General features: G+C 37.6%; 1 non-coding gene across 1 annotated transcript; it reads right to left on the minus strand.

Moving 5' to 3' along the window:
- Positions 1 to 17,231: 17,231 nt before the first annotated feature.
- LOC130455326 (U6 spliceosomal RNA) lies at positions 17,232 to 17,336 on the minus strand. The gene has a single exon (XR_008913240.1). It is a non-coding gene; the product is annotated as a U6 spliceosomal RNA (small nuclear RNA).
- Positions 17,337 to 22,040: the final 4,704 nt, after the last annotated feature.

A 22,040-nucleotide genomic window follows, 5' to 3' on the forward strand; every position in this document is an offset into this window, starting at 1 on the left:
TAATTTTAGTTGTGTGGCGAGTGTTTTGTAGTTGTGTTCATATAGTTCCTGTGTTTGTCTTGGGAGGTAGATTCCTAGGTATTTTATTTTGTCTAAGGTGATTTTGAATGGGATTTCTCTTTCTAGTTCTTGCTGCTGAGCTGTGTTGGAGATATATAGAAAAGCTGATGATTTATGTGGGTTTATTTTGTATCCTGCAACTTTGCTAAAGTTGTTGATTATTTCAATTAGCTTTTTGGTTGAATCTCTAGGATTCTTTAAGTAGACCATCATGTCATCCGCAAAGAGTGATAACTTGGTCTCCTCCTTGCCTATTTTGATGCCTTCAATTCCTTTATCTTCTCTAATTGCTACTGCTAGTGTTTCTAGTACAATGTCAAATAGTAGAGGTGATAATGGGCATCCTTGTTTCACTCCTGATCTTATTGGGAATGCATCTAGTTTATCCCCATTGCAGATGATATTAGCTGTTGGTTTTAGATATATACTGTTTATCATTTTTAGGAAAGACCCTTCTATTCCTATGCTTTCTAGTGTTTTTAATAGGAATGGGTGTTGTATTTTATCAAAGGCTTTTTCTGCATCTATTGAAATAATCATGTGATTCTTGCTAGTTTGCTTGTTGATGTGGTCAATTATGTGGATGGTTTTCCTAATGTTGAACCAGCCCTGCATCCCTGGTATGAATCCTACTTGATCATGGTGAATGATCCTTCTGATCACTTGCTGGAGTCTTTTTGCTAGTATCCTATTTAAGATTTTTGCATCTATATTCATTAGGGAGATTGGCCTATAGTTTTCTTTCTCTGTTTTTGACCTGCCTGGTTTTGGAATCAGTACCATGTTTGTGTCGTAAAAGGAGTTTGGTAGAACTCCCTCTTTGCTTATTGTGTCAAATAGTTTGTATAGTATTGGGATTAACTGTTCTCTGAATGTTTTATAGAATTCACAGGTGAATCCATCAGGCCCTGGGGACTTTTTCTTAGGAAGTTCTTTGATGGCTTGTTGGATTTCAATTTCTGATATGGGATTATTTAGGAATTCTATTTCCTCTTCTGTTAGTCTAGGCAGTTTGTATTTTTGTATATATTCATCCATTTCTCCTAAATTGGTGTATTTATTGCCATATAATTGGGCAAAGTAATTTCTAATGATTGCCTTAATTTCCTCCTCATTGGAGGTGCTGTCCCCCTTTTCATCTTTAATGCTGTGAATTTGCTTTTCTTCCTTCCTTTTTTTAACTAGATTGACCAGTACCTTGTCTATTTTGTTTGTTTTTTCAAAGTACCAGCTTCTTGTCTCATTTATTAAATCAATAGTTCTATCACTTTCGATTTTATTAATTGCTCCCTTAATTTTTAGGATTTCTAATTTGGTTTTCTGCTGGGGGTTTTTAATTTGATCGCTTTCCAGATTTTTCATTTGTATTTCCAATTGATTGATCTCTGCTCTCCCTTGTTTGTTAATATAAGCATTCAGGGATATGAATTTACCTCTGATTACCGCTTTGGCTGCATCCCAAAAGGTTTGAAAGGATGTTTCGCCATTGTCATTTTCCTCGATGAAATTATTAATTGTTTCTATGATTTCTTCTTTAACTAAACGGTTTTGGAGTATCATATTGTTTAATTTCCAATTGGTTTTAGATTTGGTTTTCCATGTACCATTACTAATCATTATTTTTATTGCCTTGTGATCTGAGAAGGCTGCATTCATTATTTCTGCTTTTCTGCATTTGTGTGCTATGTTTCTGTGACCTAATGTATGGTCAATTTTTGTGAATGTGCCATGTGGTACTGAGAAGAAGGTGTATTCCTTTTTATTGCTATTTATTTTTCTCCATATGTCTATTAATTCTAATTTTTCTAAGATTTCATTCACTTCTTTTACCTCTTTCTTATTTATTTTTTGATTTGATTTATCTAAATTTGATAATGGTTGGTTTAAGTCTCCCACTAGTATGGTTTTATTGTCTATTTCTTCCTTCAATTCTCCTAGTTTCTCCATTAGAAATTTGGGTGCTATATTATTTGGTGCATACATATTGATTAATGATATTTCCTCATTGTCTATAGTCCCTTTTAACAAAATATAATTACCTTCCCTATCCCTTTTGATCAGGTCTATTTTTGCATTGGCTTTATCAGATATCATGATTACCACTCCTGCCTTCTTTCTATCAGTTGAAGCCCAGAAGGTCTTACTCCATCCTTTAATTCTGACCTTGTGGGTGTCAACCCGCCTCATGTGTGTTTCTTGAAGACAACATATGGTAGGGTTTTGGATTCTAATCCACTCTGCTATTCGTCTACGTTTTATGGGTGAGTTCATCCCATTCACGTTCAAAGTTATGATTGTCATTTGTGGACTCCCTGGCATTTTGATTGCCTTCCCTAATTCTAACCTTTTCTTCTTCGGCTCTACCTTTTAGTCCAGTGATTTACTTTGAAACAGTCCCCCTTGTCCCCTCCCTTGATGTTTCCCTTTTTAGTCCCTCCCTTTTTGTTCCCTCCCCCTCCCCCCTCTCTTTCCCTCCCTTTTTGTTCTCCCTCTCCCCCTCCCCCCCTTGGTTTTCCCTTCTCCTTACCCTTGTTGGGTAAGATAGAATTCAAGATCCCAATGGATCTGGATGTTTTTCCCTCTCAGAGCTGATTTCCCTGAGATTGAGGTTTAAGTAACCCCCCCCCTCTCTTCCTCTCCTTCTTATAGGAGTTTTCTTCCCCTCCCCTTCCCATGTGAATCTTTGTGTGAGAATGATTATTCTATTTGGTCTTTCTTTACCCCCTATTTATACATTACATTTTCCCCACATGTTAGTATACATAGTTTGATATAAATGTAGTCCTTATAGAAGAGATTTTGAGTAAAAGAAGAAGATAACATTTTCCCCTTTCCTTAATATTTACCTTTTCAGGTATTCCTTGCTCTTTGATTTTCGGTATCAAACTTTCCACAGAGCTCTGGTCTTTTCTTTGCAAAAAGTTGGAAGTCTTCTATTTTGTTGAATGCCCATACTTTCCCTTGGAAGTATATAGTCAGTTTTGCTGGGTAGCTGATTCTTGGTTGGAGACCCAGCTCTCTTGCCTTTCTGAAGATCATGTTCCATGCCTTACGATCATTCAGAGTAGAACTTGCAAGGTCTTGGGTGACCCTGATTGGCATTCCTTTATATCTAAATTGTCTTTTTCTGGCTTCCTGTAGGATTTTTTCTTTTGTTTGATAGCTTTGGAATTTGGCATTTACATTCCTGGGAGTTGTCTTTTGGGGGTTTAGTGTAGAAGGTGTTCTGTGAGCTCTGTCAGTGGCTGTATTGCCCCCTTGTTCTAGAATCTCTGGGCAATTTTCTTTGATTATATCTTGTATCACCATGTCCAGTTTGGTGTTTATTTCTGGCTTTTCTGGGAGTCCAATTATTCTTAAATTATCCCTTCTCCCCCTATTTTCCAGATCTATCACCTTGTCGGTGAGATATTTTATGTTCTCTTCTAATTTCTTGGTATTTTGGCTTTGCTTTATTGATTATTGCTCTTTTACACGATCGTTGTCTTCCAGCTGCCTGATTCTGGCCTTTAAAGCCTGGTTTTCTTTTACAGTTTGGTCAAACTGGTTTTGTAGATGCGTGAATTTCTTTTGCATTATTTCCAACTTTTCCTCCCAGAAGGCTTCCATCTTTTTGGTCATTTCTGATTCAAATTCTTCATAGGTTTGTGGAGAGTTTCCATTTCCTTTGGAAGGTTTTGGAGCATTTTCTTTTATATTATCTTCTGTCTGCTCTGTATTTTGTATTTTGGCTCCATAGAATGTGTCCAAAGTCGCCCCTTTCTTCTTATTTTTCTTGGTATTTTGGGGCTTCTGTGGTTCTGTGGAGTTTGCCATTTCTGAATGTGGAGGATTAGTTTTTCTTGTCTCTGTCTGGTGTTCAGAGGCTTTAGTCCTGGGCAGATGGTTCTATGGGCTTTCCCTGGGTTAAACTGAATATGCCTCACTGGAACTGGAATGGAAGGGTCGGACCACGAGGCCACACTCTCCCCCCGGCTCGCTTTCCGGAAGTTGCCTTCAGAATCGCTGGCCGTGAGGCTGTTTCGTCGGCCTGCGGGGGGATGGGCTGCAGCTAGCCCAAGCTCCGAGGGCGAGGACTTTCACTGAGACTTGGATAGCAGGATCCAGCCCGTGAGGCTGTCTTGCCCGCCCTGAGGGTTGCTGTTATTTCGACCAGCTCTCTGCAGCGGAGGCCCCAGGCAGTAACTTTCACCGGGACTGTAGAAGGCCCTGAGGGTTCTGCTCTCTGAGCCCGGCCGGGCTGCGGCTTCCGGGAGCCTTGGACTCTGCGCTCCTACCCCTGAGGTCCGAGTGATCTCGGGTTCTGGCTTTTAAGGGGAGCCGTACCTTTTGATCCGGGTCCAGGTCCAGGAGGAGGGTTCCCAGGGTCTGTGCTGTTGATCGTTTTGAATTTCGGCGCCTTAGGAGCTTATCGTTTGAGATCAGTCGGGAAGGGTTTTCAGGAGATTTGAGCTTTAGCTTTCTCTAAGCCGCCATCTTAACCGGAAGCGTCCAACAGAGTATAGGTTTGATAATTCTAAGGGATTCTAAATCCATCCAAATAAACTACCAGGTTCTGCAAGGAACCACTTCTCCTGTGTTTCACAGGCTACACTAATCCTCCCTGATCTAACTAACCCAAATTTATACTATCTGTCTCAGGCATTATTCTATTTTGGTTACACTCTCTCTGTTCAGTGTCTCTATTTCTTCTTGTGTGAATTTGTTGGATTCATGGGCTCTATGTTTATTTATCAAGAGTTGTTCTTGGGGTGTCTGTGTTTGAATGCATTCTTGGGCCCGCATTAAGTTGTCTTCCAGTATTCTATCATGGACATAGTGATGTTTAATGTGAGATGTGTGAAACCAAGAATCTTTTCCCACTACTTTGATCAATGTAGGAGTGGTGAGAGCTACATCATATGGACCAATCCATCTGGGCTCGGTGGGTTTGTCTTTGGCCTTTGGATTTAAGTTAGTTCTCCCCTCATTTGACTTTCTTTCCCCTCTTATATGTATAAATGTATCAGCTCCAAAGTCTCTTGTAACAATGTGTTGTTTAGCTATCTTGTCAGAATGGGCTCAATACTTAAGGTGCTGTTTGAAATTTTTGTTAGCCTCGTTTGATTATCCACTGCCTAGACCCATTCTGTAAGCTAAAAAATTTTCCAAAAAGAATTTAATCTGTGCCATGCTTTTCTCCATGCAGTTTTGTGTGCCCATGTAGTTTAGTAGTAGTTTCTTGGTAACAGAGGATGATGATTATCTTTGTGCATTTTCAGCTATGATAGATGAGTGTGCACAAAGACACTTGTCCATGAAGGAGATTAAAGTGGAAAAGTTGATGCACAGAGACAGTCCCACTCTCTCAGCATTGGAAGCTTGGGTCCAGTGGCACGAAAAGTCTTTACACCTGGAGACTTCCTCAGCTGCATTGGATGGCCGTGTTGTCTTTTGTGCTCCAACATGCCCTAAGCAGTCCACAGTGCTTTGCTGTTTCGTCCTCGCAGCCTTTGAGCCTTCTTATTGTTTTCTTCCGTCTGTTCAGCCAAAGCAGTCTTCACGTGCTGGGTGAGCAAGGCCCTGGTTCACCAGGGGTCTACAACCCGATGGCTACCCTCACAAGGTTTAGCCAGCCTGTCGAAGCCATTGCCCGGGGTGTGGCCACTGCCGCATGCTAGCAGCTACTAGGAGCCACAAGTGAGAGCTGGGTGTCAGGTGGGGGTCAGAGGCTGGAGAGCTGCCCTAGAAGGGCATGACAGTCCCTCCATACCAGAGATACTACTCCTCCCTGAACACCCCATACACCCCTGAGTATTGTGAACTCTAAATGTCATGTTTCATGTCTGCTATTATCTGTGCAATTTCACTCTCCATCTCAATTATAGCTTTTTGTTTTGTACTTAAGTTGCTTCCCTTGGCATCTTGCCAAACTATCTGTTTCTCAACCAACAAAATGATAAAGTTTTAATTTTCCTTTTTAACATCTCCCTTTGTGCACTTTATGCTCATGCTCTCAGGTTTCCACCCTGGGGTACCTCCCATGACGAGGTGATCAATTTCATATACGCTTCAGTCTAGCACTTTTTCTCTAGTGCCAGCCTCTATCACAAAGGGCATCCCCTCATTTTCCAATTTTTGCCACCACAAGGAGTACAACTATAAATATTCTTGTACTAGTCTTTTTCCTTATTATCTCTTTGGGGAACAAGCCCAGCAGTACTATGGCTGGATAAAAGGGCAGACAGTCTTTTAGCACCCTTTGGGCATAGTTCCAAATTGCCCTCCAGAATGTTTGGATCAATTTACAACTGTACCAGCAATGCATTAATGTCCAAAATTTGCCACCACACCCTCCCAGCATTTGTTAGTTTCCATTGCTGTGTAAACCTTAAAATTTCTTAGACTTGTGAATGCTGGAAATTTCACCATTGGAAGGTTTCATGCTTGTAGGGAATTTCCTACTGATAGTGGGAACTCTAATGGAATGTGAACCCCATTGGCAAGGGAGGTTCCTTCTCCTCCCTACTTAAGATTACTTTAGGACAGAAACCTTTTGCTGAACAATGGAAAGGTCCTTGACCTATGCTTAAGCATAGAACAGGAAGTTCTTTGAGTCATGATTGATTTTAGAATTGATACAATAGAGATACTTGGAATGACAGAACCAGGTCTTGGAACTTCCAATCTCCACCCTACTCAGGGTAACAGGATTTAGGAAGGGCTGCAGCAAAGGATCAAGATTTTTAATTATTTGAGAATATGACCTTCAACAGACATGTGCAAAGCCACAGACCTCTGGGCGGTGCTGGATTAAGCTAGAGCCACCATTGGCACAGGGAAGACATGGAAAGTGATTGGTAGATGTGAGAACTGAGGGGAGGGAACTTGGATGGTTTCCTTAAAGATGGCAGGGTCTGAGGACTAGGGTTGTTGGATTGGAGAGGTTTTGCTCTGAGAGGTTGTGCTCTGAGAAGGTTGCTCTGAAGGAAGCTAGAGGTGGAGGCCCCTGAGACTGTTTCTCCATTTTGGTCACTTGAGTGATAGGGACTGATCTCTTTTCTTTGCCTCAGCTATCTAAGGGCTTGGGCCTTTTGGCCCAGCCTAAACAGAGGGGGTATTTAAGCCCTATTCCCTTCTCTCTCTCTCTCTCTCTCTCTCTCTCTCTCTCTCTCTCTCTCTCTCTCTCTCTCTCTCTCTCTCTCTCTCTCTCTCTCTCTCTCTCTCTCATACTGTTCTTCCTCCTGTTTGTAATGAAACTCCAGAAAAGGTTGACTGCTGACTTGAGTTTTCATTAAGGAATTACATAGCTGAATTCCTTGGTGATCTCAAATTAATATATATCAGTCTTTTAAAGTGATTGCCTTGTCACATTGTGGCTGACCACACGGGAGTCTAAAGAATTCTCTCAATAAACTTCTGAAATTCCTTGCCTTTTTACTCTACCGTCTCACCACTTAGTCCCTTTTAACAGCAAACTTGGCTTAAAGAAACAGTTGTTAGAACAAGTGAGTATAAAAAAACTTTTTCTCTCTTCTCTTTTCTCCTTAAGTTAAATTGGAATCAGCAGTTTTTCTTTTTCTTCTCTTTAATCTTAAGGGACAGCTGGGTAGCTCAATGGATTGAGAGCCAGGCCTAGAGACAGAAGGTCCTGGGTTCAAATCAGACCTCGGATACTTCCCAGCTGTGTGACTCTGATAGTTAGATAGAAAACAGCTGTTTTAAATCTCAGCAACAGGACCCTAAAGTCCTGGATGGAAGAGCTGTTTCTAAATATCCTTTCCCTTAAGGAACAACTTCCTATATTAGGAAACAAAAAAAACCTGTGGAAGGTTGTTGCTTTGCCCTGCTCCCCACGTGTTTTGTGAAATTACAAAATATATATATATATAAATGAGTACTACATTCTTTGACATTTATATGGCAGCTGAAGAATTAGGGGCATTGAGGAATGCAGGATACCTCCAAATTTTTATATTAATAGGTAATGTCATTATTGTACTCCTCAATACTATATTTAGAGATGCTAAAATAAAAAAAAAATTGAGGATAAAATGCAAGCCCAATTAGAAGATCTAAAATGTTTCTTACAGGATCAATTGGCAAACACCCACTCTACCAGAAACAGACCTGTTTCTGAACCTTTGAATGAGGAAATGTCCTTCCCTGAAATAGAGATGGAAAACACCTTCCCTATAGCCCAGTTAACAGACTGCTTCTCTTGTGCAGTGCAAATCTTGACTGAATTTAATCCCCAAAACCCTTCCCCTGCAATCCCAGTTTCTCATTTTCCCTCTCCTACAGAAAACCAAATTCCAACACAAAGGAGATCTTGTCCTCCTAGAGAAACCTATCCTTGTCAAACTGACCCACAGGTATAAAATTCAGTTAGAGGCCTGTTTCCTCTAAGAGACGTACCTGAAATAGGATGGAATGGGGATGTGGTGACTTTAAGACATAGGATACCGTTTACTCCCCAAGAAATAAATTGAATTTACATGAAATATCCCCACATATGAACAAGATCCTTTTCTAGTAACAAAAAATATGGGAGACATTTTTTCAGTATAATCTGTCTTACAAGGATGTTGAGAACTTACTACAGGCTTTTTTAACTGAACGTGAAAAAAATAAAATAATTGCTCATGTTAAGAAAACCCGGGGGCGTAATGCAACACATTGGCTATCTCAGGATCCCGAATGGGACTATAACAATCCTGAGGATTATCTACAACTATACCATTGTAGAGAGGCCATCCTCACGGCAATGAAGGAATGTGCAGACAGTACAGATAAGTGGATGGAACCTGAAAAAATTAAGCAAAAGGAAGAAGAAACACCCTCCAGATTTATGGATAGAAAAATTGAGTTTGGGGACAGATACTTAGATTGGGACCTAACTAAAGAGAGTAGTTTAAGACAAGTTAGAAGGATCTTTGTAAATAACTCTTGCAAAGCAATTAAGAATTATTTTAGAACACAATGCCCAAGATGGTCAGATATGGACCTTGAAGAATTGCGAAAAACAGCTATATATGTTTTAAAGGGAAACAAAAGAAAAGGAGGAAGTAAATAATGATGATATGGAGGAAATGAAGAAAAAAATAAGATATTTAATAGATAGGATAACTAAATTAGAAAGTGGGCATGATAATGAAGCAACGACAATTGCCCCTCTCCAGAAATCCAATTATCAATCCATTACTTGCCACTTCTGTGGGAAGAAGCGCCACAAAATGATGGAATGTAGAACCTTTCTTAAGATGATTGGAAGGAATGCACAGTTTAATAATAGCTTTAGAAATAATAACTATAGAAATGATGATAATGGTTATAGAAACCTGAATTCTAGAAATTATAATAATGACACTGGAAATAACTATAATGAATATAGAAATAAGAACTTTAGAAACCAGAATTATAGAAATAGGAATTGGGAAAATAATGACAATGCTCCAAATGAAGAAAATTATAATGATAATGAACAACAACAATATATAAGAAATGGCGCTCGTCCAAAAAATACTCGAGGTACTAATGACCCTCAGAGAGGTGCCCTTCAGGGGGGTGCCCAAGGAATATCCCAAACACAATGATGGTGTCTGGGGGGGGGCTGGGGCACAGGAATCAGAGGATACAACCTTTGATTTCCCGGGCCCTGATGTCCTACTATCCGTTGTCCCTATCCACTGCCCCCCCATAATATTGAACCCCATGTTACCTTAAAGGTAGGTAACACCTATTATGATTGTCTATTAGACACCGGAGCTTCCTGGTCTGTATTAAAGAGAACACCTGATTTACAATGTTATTCTGTTGGTTCAGAGAATTTAATGGGAGTATCAGGAATAACCCAAAGAGTTAAAAGACTTCCTCCTAGAATGGTGTCTGTAGGACCCCTAGAGGTACAACACTCCTTCCATTTGATGCCTGACTCCCCTTTAAATTTGCTGGGCAGGGACCTTCCATGCAAATTCAGAGCCACAATAACCTGCTACCCAGATGGTTCATTATCATTAGAAGTACCAGAGGAATCTTTAAATTTACTCCCTGTAATTCTCTCAGAGAGTCAGGAGAAAAAAGAGCATCCTGTCTTTGCAATACCTAAAGATATACTGGAGTCTCTTTAGGCCACATCTTCTTCCAATGTAGGTTTACTTAAGTCAGCTGTTCCTGTGCAGATAAAAACTAAATCTAGCCCACGTCGTTCTATCCCTCAGTATCCCCTCTCAAAGGAGGCAATTGAGGGTATTACACCAGTTATTAACTCATTAACAGAACAGGGAATAATAATCCCTTGCAAATCTGAATACAACATGCCCATCCTGCCAATTAAAAAACCAAAAAGAGGGCCCAATGGCAAGCACCTCTATAGATTCGTACAGGATCTAAGGGCAGCGAATAATCATGTTATAAAGAGACACTCTGTAGTTTCTAACATACATACTATTATTTCATCCATTCCTAGCACAGCTACATAGTTTACAGTAGTAGACTTGTGTTCAGCTTTCTTCTCCATACCTATACATGAGAACTCCAGGCATATTTTTGCTTTCACCTGGAGGGGCTCACAATATACCTGGTGTAGGCTGCCACAGGGTTATGTCAAAAGTCCGAGCTTATTTGAGCAAATTTTGAGCCAAGACACAGACAATATAACATTTAAAAATAGCAAATTAATCAAATATGTAGATGATCTACTCTTGGCTTCAACAGATGCAAAAACATGTCAAGAAGATAGCAAACACCTTCTTTTGGAATTGCACAAAATAGGACATAAAATCTCTAAGGATAAAGTTCAGTGGTGTCTCCAAAAAGTAGAATATTTGGGATTCATCTTGACTGCGGGTGCTCGTTATATTTCTCCAAAACGAATTGAGAATATACAAAAATTGAGTGCTCCTACCACTAAGAAACAGCTGAGAGCAATTTTAGGAGCAACAGGGTTTTGTAGACAATGGATTCCTTGCTATGGGGAAATTACTAAAACCCTTATAGCATTAACAAAGGATTTGGTTCCTGAACCCCTCAAATTAGAGCCTGAACACTAGTCAGCTCTATCAGATCTAAAAAAGGCTATCATGTCTGCCCCTGCTCTAGGCATCCCACATTAAACAAGCCATTTACTTTATATGTGCATGAGCGAAAAGGAGTAGCCTCTGGTGTGTTAACTCAGACTTTGGGAACTTCTCAGCACCCAATTGCTTATTATTCTGCCCAACTAGACCCAGTAGCAGCAGGGGCACCACCATGCCTTAGAGGAGTAGCTGCTACAGCCTTACTAGTAACAAAAACCGTTAATTTAGTATTGGGATGTCCATTAACAATAATGTGCCCACATGAGATAGAAGCATTATTGATAAAACATAGAGCACAGGCATTCTCGGATCAGAGAATTACAAGGTATGAAATAACCTTATTAAATAGTGAAAATATTACCTTGAAACACTGTTCAACTCTTAACCCTGCCACCTTGCTTCCAGATTTACCTACTTCAGGAGAACCATTACATAACTGTGAAACATTAGTGTCCATGGCAGAAAAGCTTTGAGATAATCTCTTGGACTCTCCCTTAGAAAATGCAGATCTGATTTTATTTACTGATGGTTCCTATTTTATGAGGGATGGCATATGTTACACTGGAACTGCTGTAGTCTCAGAATTTGCCACTGAATGGTCAGCTTCACTACCTTCTAACATTAGCGCTCAAGGAGCAGAACTCACAGCTCTAAAACAAGCTTGTATAATTGCCAAAGATAAAAAGGCAACAATTTATAAGGATTCTAGATATGCTTTTGGCATTTGTCACTCAGTTGGGATGCTATGGCTCCAGAGAGGATTTTTAACCTCAGCTGGAAAATCCATAGCTAATGCAGAAATTATTAATGAAGTTCTTTCTGCTCTCAAACTGCCTAAAGCCCTAGCTGTAGTTCATTGCTCTGCCCATACAGGTGACTCTGACCCTGTCTATAGAGGAAATGACCGAGCAGATGGCCCTGCAAAACTAGCAGCCATAGAAGGACCTGGATTAATTTTAACATTAACAACCACTGATAATTTAAATTTATCACTTTCCTTTAATGAAAAGGAAGTGGAAAAATGGAAACAAAAATTTAAAGCAAAACAGATTAATGGAGTATGGGCGTCATCTGAAGGAAAACCCCTGCTCCCTAGAAGTTTCTATAACCAAATTTGCCAATCTATTCACAAAAATGGTCATTTTGGCACCCAGGGCATTGTGGACTCTGTCAAGAGAATATGGATAGCCCCTGGTATAACTACTATAGCCTCTAAAGTATGTTCAGCCTTCTCTATCTGCCAAGCATATAACCAACATGCATATCATGGAAAAGCCTTTGGGAGACATCCTCTGGCTTACACACCTTTTGAACATCTACGGATAGATTTCATAATGATGCCAAAGGCTGGACGTAATAAAATTTGTCTAGTAATTGTAGATCAACTAACCAGATGGCCAGAAGTATTTCCTATGACCTGAGCCAAAGCAGATTTTGTTGCAAAGATACTTTTAAAGGAAATTATTCCTCATTTTGGCCTGCCAGCATGTATTGACTCCGATAGAGGGAGTCATTTTACCGATTCTGTCTTAAACCAAATATATTCTTGCTTGGGGGATAACTCCAAAATTCCATGTTCCATATCACCCCCAGAGCTCAGGCCAAGTGGAGAGGATGAATAAAGAACTTAAGACTATGATTGGCAAATTATGCACTGAGACCCATTTAAAATGGCCTGAAATTCTCCCTCTGGCCCTATTTTATCTTAGAAGCAGGCCTAGAGGAGACTTACATATTTCACCTTTTGAGATGCTTTCTGGACATCCTCCTATACAGGCTAAGCCTTTCTCCCTGGCTTATACATCGCTATTAGGGGGAGATATTACTATTGCTTCCTATATACAGGAGTTACAGCACAAACTACGTGAACTTCATGAATCCGGAGCTGCAGTACAAGCTAGACCATTAGACTTTTCTCTGCATGACCTGAACCCAGGAGATAAAGTTTATATCAAGAATTTCAAGCAAACTGGAGCAACTCAACCTTCATGGGAAGGACCATTCCAAATATTATTAACTACTCCAACATCTATAAGGATTGGAGAAAGGGACTCTTGGATTCACTGCTCACATGTGAAGAAAGCATCTTCTGCTGAGACTGATTGTCTCTATCCTATCATATGAATTGTGACTATATCTTATCATATGAATTGGAGATAATAATCCATAGACAAATGGATGCTGTTTTTTTTCAAGAATATATTGAATTACTGATTTTTTTCTTAATTTTCTTATTTCTTTTATTTTTCGATCAGAATATTTGATTTTTCTCATTTTTTGTACTGAAGGTACACATAATTAATATTAATATTATTTTTTCCTGTAGTAATATAAGTTAATATATATACTCTTTCTATAATATCAATATATGCCTAAAAGCTTTAAACTATGGGAACCTGCCATTTATTGACAAAATATTATAGGACTGTAATTAATGTTTGTGTCTGATTCCAGGAAAAGGGATAAAAACAAGGAGCACAGACTAAACCTGAATAGTGCCAATAGAGCACACAAGAAATATTAAAGTGAGACTCGAGGTTGCGACGCTTAACTTATGTTTAAGTCGTAGGACTTCCTTGTATCTACACTCTTTATGAAGCACTCAAACAAGTACAAAGCTTGACTATCATGCTGGCTTCCTATATCCCTGGGGGAAAAAAAAATCAGACTAGGGAATGACATTTCCCCATCAAAATAGGATTCTAATTCTTTTCTTCTTATATTATGGCAACTTCCTGTAGTCTTGGCTACAAATGGCTAAGTGAAATATTACTGCATTCTGTCATACATACTTGTGGGATAGAAATTACTTTAAACTGGACCTATACAAGGTCTATTTTGAATTGTTCTTATGTTTTTGATAATTTTTCTATTCTTTTGATAATTGACACATACACCCCCATAACTGAACATTGCATTCTGAGCTAAACTCGATATTTTTTTAATACTTACTTCAGGGGGGGGGGGTTGTATTTTAATTTAAAATCTAAGAATTTTTGAATTTTTTATTTGAGATTGTATTTTTATAAAAATCCAAGAATTTTGAATTTTGTTTAAGATTTTACTGTTATAAAAAATCAAAGATTTTGATTCTGTTTGAGAAATGATCTTCAAGAAAAAAGCTTGAAACTTTTATATCCAGAGAATGAACTGTTGCAGTATGATGCCGAAAACCTACACTTCATCAAGAAGATCAAGAATGAACTTTGGATATGATTTGATTGGACTGAACTTTTGATTGAACATTTATTGTAATTGTACACATTTATGCCAAAAGGGACTGCCCCTAATTAGGCTTTCTGTCAATGCACCCAGCGAAACATTGCTTTTGCTTTCTTTTATTTTCTATTTCCTCTCTCACTATTCTAATTTCTGTTAGAAAATTGAATATTGTGTATATCTATAGTTAGAAGTGCATTTAGAACTACAAAATGATTATGTTAAATGATCAATGGGGAGACTAGTCTCCCAATGATCATCAGGGGTGATTGTAAACCTTAAAATTTCTTAGACTTGTGAATGTTGGAAATTTCACCATTGGAAAGTTTCATGCTTGTAGAGAATTTCCTTCTGATAGTGGGAACTCTATTGGAATGTGAACCCCATTGGCATGGGAGGTTCCTTTTCCTCCCTACTTAAGATTATTTTAGGACAGAAACCTTTTGCTGAACAATGGAAAGGGCCTTGACCTATGCTTAAGCATAGAACAGGAAGTTCTTTGAGTCATGATTGATTTTAGAATTGATACAATAGAGATACTTGAAATGACAGAACCAGGTCTTGGAACTTCTAATCTCCACCCTACTCAGGTTAACAGGATTTAGGAAGGGCTGCAGCAAAGGATCAAGATTTAATTATTTGAGAATATGACCTTCAACAGACATGGGCAAAGCCACAGACCTCTGGGCAGTCCTAGGTTAAGCTAGAGCCACCATTGGCACAGGGAAGACATGGACAGTGATTGGTAGATGTGAGAACTGAGGGGAGGGAACTTGGATGGTTTCCTTAAAGATGGCGGGGTCTGAGGACTAGGGTTGTTGGATTGGAGAGGTTTTGCTCTGAGAGGTTGTGCTCTGAGAAGGTTGCTCTGAAGGAAGCTGGAGGTGGAGGCTGTGACAAGGAAATCACTTTAAAAGACTGATATATATTAATTTAAGGTCGCCAAGGAATTCAGCTATGTAATTCCTAAATGAAAACTCAAGTCAGCAGTCAACCTTTTATAGAGTTTAATTACAAACAGGAGGAAGAAAGGAATTAGAGATAGAGAGAGAGGGGGAGAGAGAAAGGGGAGAGAAGGGAATAGGGCTTAAATACCCCTTCTGTTTAGGCTGGGGCAAAAGGCCCAAGCCCTTAGATAGCTGAGGCAAAGAAAGGAGATCAGTCCCTATTACTCACGTGACCAAAATGGAGAAACAGTCTCAGGGGCCTCCACCTCCAGCTTCCTTCAGAGCCAATTCTCAAAACACCACCTCTCAGACCAAAAACCTCTCCAACCCAACCACCCTCAGTCCTCAGACCCCTCTATCTTTAAGGAAACCATCCAAGTTCCCTCCCCTCATTTCTCACATCTACCAAACACTGTCCATGTCTTCCCTGTGCCAATGGTGGCTCTAGCTTAACCCAGGACTGCCCAGAGCTCTGTGGCTTTGCACATGTCTGTTGAAGGTCATATTCTCAATAATTAAATCTTTATCCTTTGCTGCAGCCCTTCCTAAATCCTGTTAGGACTGAGTGGGGTGGAAATTGTATTTTCCAAGACCTGGTTCTGTCATTCCAAATATCTCTATTGTATCAATTCTAAAATCAATCATGACTCAAAGAAATTCCTGTTCTATGCTTAAGCATAGGTCAAAGCCCTTTCCATTGTTCAGGAAAAGGTTTCTGTCCTAAAGTAATCTTAAGAAGGGAGGAGGAGGAACCTCCCATGCCAATGGGGTTCACATTACAATAGAGTTCCCACTATCAATAGGAAATTTTTCAAGTATGAAATTTCCCAATGGTGAAATTTCCAACATTTATAAGTCTAAGAAATTTTAAGGTTTACAAGGCCCCTGAGACTGTTTCTCCATTTTGGTCACTTGAGTGATAGGGACTGATCTCTTTTCTTTGCCTCAGCTATCTAAGGGCTTGGGCCTTTTGGCCCAGCCTAAACAGAGGGGGTATTTAAGCCCTATTCATTTCTCTCTCTCTCTCTCTCTCTCTCTCTCTCTCTCTCTCTCTCTCTCTCTCTCTCTCTCTCTGAGACCTTTCTTCCTCCTGTTTGTAATGAAACTCCAGAAAAGGTTGACTGCTGACTTGAGTCTTCATTAAGGAATTACATAGCTGAATTCCTTGGTGACCTTAAATTAACATATATCAGTCTTTTAAAGTGATTTCCTTGTCACAGCTGTCATGTTAGTCAATATGCTAGGTGTGAGTTGATACCTCAGAATTGTTTGATTTACATCTCTCTGATTATAAGAGATTTAGAACACTTTTTTCCTGTGCTTAATAATAGTTCTGATTTCTTTAACTGAAAATTGTCTATTCATGTCCCTTGCCCATTCATCAATTGGTGAATGGCTTGAAATTACTTACAATTGATTTAGCTCTTTATATAAATTTGAATAATTAGACCTTTGTCAGAGGTTTTTGTTATGAGGATTATTTCCCAATTTGTTACATCCTGCCTAATTTTGGTTGAATTGCTTTTGTTTGTACAAAAACTTTTCAATTTGATTTAATCAAAATTATTGATTTTACATTTTGTGATTTTTTTTTTCCTAGCTCTTGCTTGGTTTTAAAATCTTTTCTTTCCCAAAAATCTGACATGTAAAGTATTCTGTGTTCACCAAATTTACTTATAGTTTCCTTCTTTATATTCAAGTCATATAACCATTCTGAGTTTTTCTTGGTGTAGGGTGTGAGGTGTTTATCTAATCCTAATCTCTCACACACTGTCTTCCAGTTTTCCCACCAGTTTTTATCAAATAGTGGATTTTGGTCCCAAAAGCTGGGATCTTGGGGCTTATCATAGACTGTCTTGCTGAGGTCACTTACCCAAAGTCTACTCCACTGATACTCCTTTCTGTCTCTTAGCCAGTACCAAATTGTTTTGATAACCACTGCTTTATAAAAAATATGGATCACTTCACGAATTTGCATGTCATTCTTGTACAGGGGCCATGATAATCTTCTCTATTATTCTAATTTTAGTATATGTGCTGCCTAAGAAATCTCTTGGAAATTTAAGAACTTTGGTTGACAACTCTTATTTAATTACATATATATATATATATATATATATATATATATATACATAAAACTTACTGGACTCTACCATTTATCATAAAATGAGTCTCCATTTACCAAAGGAAAAATTATATGTACTGTAATTACTCATAAGAGTGCATTTAATAACAAAATTGATTGGGTATTAGAACATGACTCCCTTAGGATGAGATAGTACTAAAGTAAAGTCATTAGGGTTAACTTAAGAGAAATGTGTACAAATAACCTGACTTAAAAATGTATAATATAATAATAAAAATTAAGACAGCCATTTATTATACAAATTTATTAAGTACAGGTGTTTCTCAGTTTTAAAGCAAGAATTTAATGAAATATCCAATAAAGCAGTTGAACATTTAGACAATAAAATAATTAATAGTGGACTATGGAGAGAAAAAAAGGATCATAAAGAGATAAACCATTTGAAAATAATGGCAGTTATTACTAAATGTACATGATTATTAAGAAAGGTATTAGTCCAAAATACTGCTTAAGCATTCCATTTGCAGTACTTACACTTCATCATAAGTGCTGAGCAAGTCTTCACATTTTAACAATTATATTTATGATAAGCTAACTACTAAAGAGACAATTGCCAGATAGAAGATGAATTAAATTTATTTTCCTTAATCTCAGGAGGAACAATTTGAATAAAGGGTTAGAAGTTTCAGAAAGATATTTGTTTATATAATAAGACACAAGTTCTAACAATCAGGTTGAATGGGGAGAAATGCTAAAGGAAGTATCAGATTTCCTATTATCAGAAGTCTTCAAATAAAGGATGAATTATTGATCATATAAGATATAATAAAGGAGATTCCTGTCCAAATAAAATCTGGAATAAATGATGTTTTTGGATCCTGACTCTGTTTTCTATCATATTATCTATATTCATCGTTTTCTAAATATGGCAAATGTGGCTTCCTCATTTTCATCCAAGTCATTGACAAATTGACTAAAAGCTAATTGTCTCTCTTTAAGTAACTTCTTGACACTCATACCCTAATGCAATTTCACAATGATTTAGATTATCTTGATGACTTTTACTAATAGAAACCCATATTAGACTTTCAGGGATAATGATGGTTTTTAGAGGCATTTTTGTCATGTCTGTGGTGAAAAAGCATTTCTTATTGGTCTGAAACTGTTTATAGCTAAAGGGAAAATGAGAATATCTTGCTATTTTATTCAGACCTGGAGGTCATTGTAGAAATCTTCAGGATCAAGAAGAAGAAATGGTTGTCTCCTGTCATGTCCTTCCTTCTTGGCTAAATACCTTGGAATCTACTTTATTTTAATAGTTTCTGATCTCCTAGATACTATAATTAGTATTTCACTCCAAATAGAATTTGTTTTATACATACATCTTATCTCCACTGACTATTCTTAGATAGGTGTATTCTTAAATAATTCTTCTTCTGTCTTTTTGGTCTTACCATGATGGGATGTGTGCATTCATTATTATTATAGAAGCAACCAGCATTCTGAATTAATCTCTTTATTGTTGAAACTATTCAGTTATTTTTAACTATCAACTCAAAATTCCATTCTATCTTTATAATTCTGCTGATTGTTACTAATACATTACTTCTTCTGCTGCTGCCATCATTCCCACAGTTTAAAAAATTAGCTCTGTAGGACAAGGTGTTTCTCTATTTCATCCCATCTTCTCTCCTGAGTAGATTCTGACATATTTTATATTCTGACAGTACATTGAAAATCACCTTGCTACAACTCTAACTCAATCTCTTTAATAAATGAACTCATCATTCTTTACTACAAAATACTCATCATTCTAACTTTTCTATTTTTTTGTTAATGTCATGTGTCATCATTACCTACATTCCAAAAATGAATCTTTGACTCTAGAGCTCCTTCACAAATCAAATTGCCAAGTTTTATCAATTCTACTTCATAATCTAACTCTCACATCTGTCCTGTCTTCTCAATTCAAAATACCACCACTAAATATAGACTCTCATTACTTCTCACCTGGATGACTCTAAACAGCATCCTAAGAAGACTTCATTCCTTTATACTGCTCTCAAAATAATTGAGCCTATCTAATCTGTATTTTATTTGCACTGTCAGAGAAATCTTCCTAAAATTCTACCCTACAATTAATTTTCTGCCATTGAACTTTTTTAAAAAATATTTTAGTTGCATGTAGATCCAATATCTGACAATTGTTTTATGACATTTTAGGATTCAGATGTTCTCCCTTCCTCACATTCCTACCTACTCCCTGAGGTAGTAAATAGTCTGATAGAGATTATGTCAGTACTTTAATAAAATACTTATTTCCATATTGTACATGTCATAGTAGAAGACACAAGGCCCACATATAATAAAAAATATCATGATGGAAATAAAGTGGAAGATGATATGCTTTGATCTACTTACATGCCAACTTCATTAGCCAATATTTTTAAGAAAATAAATATAATGTAAGACTGCTGATTATTTGAAACTGAAAACATGGATCAAGGGAGTGAGCACCATTTTAACTATTGAAGAAATTAAGCAGAGGTTTGGAAAAGAGTGATCTGAAACTTTAAGTGAACTGAGAAACTCTTACATTTGTCAAAGAAAAAGTATCTCTTTAAAAGGCAATGACATCTCTAGGTTGATAATTTTAAAGAGTAAACTCCAAAGATATTGTTAATAATGTATGTGTTGTACATGTTGTTTTTTTATGGGTTTTTATGGGTTTTTTTCCAGGCACATGTAGAAACAATTTTAACAACAGTTTTTTTGACATTTCAAATTTCAGATTTTCTACATCCATTCCCTCCCACAACATGCTGAGGTAGGAATTTTGTATTTAGATATCAAATTTAGTTCTGCTCTTTTCTTTAGGAATGCTTGTAACTCTTCTATTTTTTTGAATACCCATACTTTCCCTTGAAAATACATAGTCAGTTTTGATGGGTAGGTGATTCTTAGTTGTAGAACCAGTTCTCTTGCTTTCTGGAATATCATATTCTAAGCCCTGTGGTCCTTCAGTGTGGAAGCTGCCAGATCCTTTGCAATACTGATTGGGGCTCTATGACATGTGAATTGTTTCTTTCTGGCTTCTTGCAGTATTTTCTTTTTGACCTGGGAGCTCTTGAACTTGATTATAATATTCCTGGGAGTTGCCATTTGAGGATTTGATGTAGGGGGTGATCTGTGGATTCTTTCAATGAATTTTTATCCCTCTCATTCAAGAATATCAGAGAAGTTTTCTTGGATATATTCTTGTAATATGATGACTAGGTTCTTTTGTGTGTTTTTTTGGTCATGACTTTCAGGTAGTCCAATAATGTTCAAGTTGTCTCTCCTGCATTTATTTTACATGTCAGTTTTTTTTTTTTATGAGAAATGTCATGTCTCCTATTTTTCATTTATTTTATTATTTCTTAATGTCTTGTGAAATCATTAGCTACTACTTGCTCAATTCTAGTTTTTAAATACTGATTTTCCTCCATGATCTTTTGATTCTCCTTTTGGATTTGGTCTATTCTGTTTATTATGATGCTCTTTTTATCAATGAAGTTCTTTGTTCTTACAGCAGGTGAATTCTGCTTTTTTATCTGTTTATTACTTCATTTTATTTCTGTGTCTCTCTTTCCATTTGACAAATTTTGCCTTTCAAGCTGTTATTTTCTTTGAACATTTTTAAAAAATTTTTTTCCTAATTTTCTAACAATTTTTCTTCTATCTGTCTTATTTGGTTCTTGAGCCCATTTTTCAGTTCCTCCAGAGATTTTGACCAGTTTCCATTTTTTTTGGAGAGTTTGGATGTGTTTTCTTGTTTCTCAACCTCTCCTATTAGTTCCGTTTTCTTTTCTCTTTTTCTCTGTAGAAATTTTCCAGGATCAAGAGGTTACTTTGCCTCTTTGTACTCATTTTCCTTCTCAAGGCCTGGGAGTCATGGATGTTGCTGATCATTTCTATGATACCTTGTGTCTCTCAGGACTTTTTCATGGGTCTATCCTCACTGCTGATGCTGCAACCAGCACTTTTTCCAACACTGCCACCACCTGTGCCACTGCCAAGTGACTCCAGTGCTATTAAGCTTCAAATCTCACAACCATATCCTAGAGCCTCCAAGGGTAGGTCTGAGGTTATCTTTATTGTAGCCTGCCTTCTAGAATTCAAAGGTTGTCCAGATCCTGACTCTGCATCTGGTAGGGTAGGTGGGGTGGGGTAGACAGCCTGCTCTTTTCCTTGTGCAATTTTCCCTCTTATAATATGCAAATCCCCTTTCTCTGTCTACCTTTCATGTTGTGTTCAGAAGGAGAACCCCTTTGCTTATCCTGCTTTGACTTCCATCCCTTGGAAATGCTTTTTAAAAATTGGTTTTGAAGGACATTCAGAGCAGCTTTAGGACTTTCTTGTTATTATATTGCCATCTAGACTCTGCCCCACCAGACTTGTTTTAATTTGCATTTTCCTTTGAATTATTTGGATTTTTAAATTTGATTATTGATAACTTTTGTTTCTTCTTCTAGAAACTGGAATATTTAAAATATTTTATCATTTATTGGTAGTTCTTACTTTTTAACATAAAATTGGATAATTTCTTAATGTGTTAATGGAACTAAACTTTTATCAGAAAAATGATATTATGTATTCCCACTCCTTATGTTTTCCCTATTTTTAATCTGA

This window comes from Monodelphis domestica, chromosome 6 (assembly GCF_027887165.1).
Source record: "Monodelphis domestica isolate mMonDom1 chromosome 6, mMonDom1.pri, whole genome shotgun sequence".
Classification (NCBI taxonomy): domain Eukaryota; kingdom Metazoa; phylum Chordata; class Mammalia; order Didelphimorphia; family Didelphidae; genus Monodelphis; species Monodelphis domestica.